The following is a 1,747-nucleotide window of genomic DNA, read 5'->3' on the forward strand; positions in this document are numbered from 1 at the left end:
TTCATGGAAAATCAAAACTCACATCTACTTTTGTCAGTGAGACAAGGATGAAACTGGCTGGAAAATGAAAATATTCCATCAAAAGTCTTTCAGGCATGCATTTAAACCAAGGACATTTTAAGAGAAAGGAAAATATATCAATTATTGAAAATCTTTTAAACCTTTTTTTTTCCATCAAAAGCAATGTTTTAAAATTGGTTTTGTATATCAACTCTAAACACAAAGAGAAAAACTATACAATATTGCAGGGAGTGAATGAATATAATATTGAGAAAAACTATATAATATTGCAGGGAGTGAATGAACAGCTTTGATAAATAAGTGAATTGTAGTTGTTTAATAGGACCCCTCTAATTGATACTTGTGTGTGTTCATTTTTCTTATTATTTCAAATGAATGCAAATTAATTTTTTTTTTGCAAGGTCTTAAAGCTTCTACAAGACACTAGAATTTGGAACAAACACAAAATAAAATGAATGGAGAAATGTGAATATGTGTTATTGCATTATTCAGTGCCATAGAACACCAAGGAAAATGTTGAAGGAAAAAATTAAGGCAGATTTGTCAATATGGGAATTAAACCTTAGTATCTCATTACTAAACTCATTATGTCAATCAGCTTATTGTTTAGAATAATTGTCAGAAAACATCAACCTTCTCTCTATATGCCCAGCATCCCATGAAGCATTCCAATATGTAAAGATATTAACTACACTCTTACACATCTGTGATACTCTGTGTATCACAGATATGTAAGTGTTAGCAATGTTAGTAATTAACTGTGCTTAAACTTTTATTATTGTCTCTCAGTTTTCAAGAATATTGATTTTAGGTAAGTTGTTATGTGAACCAGTTCTACTTGTATACCTGTAAAACAAAAAAAAAAAAGTTATTTCTCAAAGAACTGCACTCATTCTACATATCAACAACAATTTCAGTCTAAGTGGTCTCAAGGTATGTTACAAATTTCAGTCATGATTTAGGCAAGCATATCTGGAATTCTTGCTGCGAACAGGCAGCTGTTTGTGTTATAGGGCTTCTGGAGTTCAGACCTACACGTCTAGAAACAAGGATGACGTAAAATTAAGGGGAAAACCAGCAGTAGAACCATGTTGGTAAGAGAATTTCTGTTTTGTGTGTTTATAAGAAGGTCTTCCCTGAAGAGCTAGCCCAAACTCTGACTCTAGGGCTGATGGTAACCTTTCTCTTGCCTCAGTGAGAACCTTGCTGCAGCAAAGCGGTGTACCCTGAAACTTCAACGAGGACAGGGAGGCTCATATCTTCCTTTCTAAACTTGTTAGCTACAATTTAGTGACTGGAAAGATGAAGTACGAACCATTCACCACAAAAGCATTCTAGAAGTAATAAACAAATTAAAACCAAGCCAAACCAGTAAAAAATATGCATGAAAAAACCTGCATATATAAACTGGCTTTTGGTTCTGTATTAGAACAAAAGTTATCTATAATTCAGTTATTAGAGTGCATCTCACATGAGATCACGAGTTAGAGTTGAACTGCCCCAGGTAGCTGACTTACAAGTCTAATTTTCGAAGTTTACACTACAGCCAGTGGCTCTGTCTGGCAGCCCCAGATGGGAATTCTGCCCTGTGTTTCCGAAGGGCAAAGATTCGCGACACGCAGTTCGGACTGATGCCATTCCACTGCACTTTACACTTTACACGAGCACAGCAGTGGCCAAGGGACAGACGTGTCCCTGCTGCTGCTGCCGCTGCCCGGGAAGGGCA

The sequence above is a fragment of the Geospiza fortis genome, unplaced genomic scaffold (genome assembly GCF_000277835.1).
Source record: "Geospiza fortis unplaced genomic scaffold, GeoFor_1.0 scaffold356, whole genome shotgun sequence".
NCBI lineage: Eukaryota > Metazoa > Chordata > Aves > Passeriformes > Thraupidae > Geospiza > Geospiza fortis.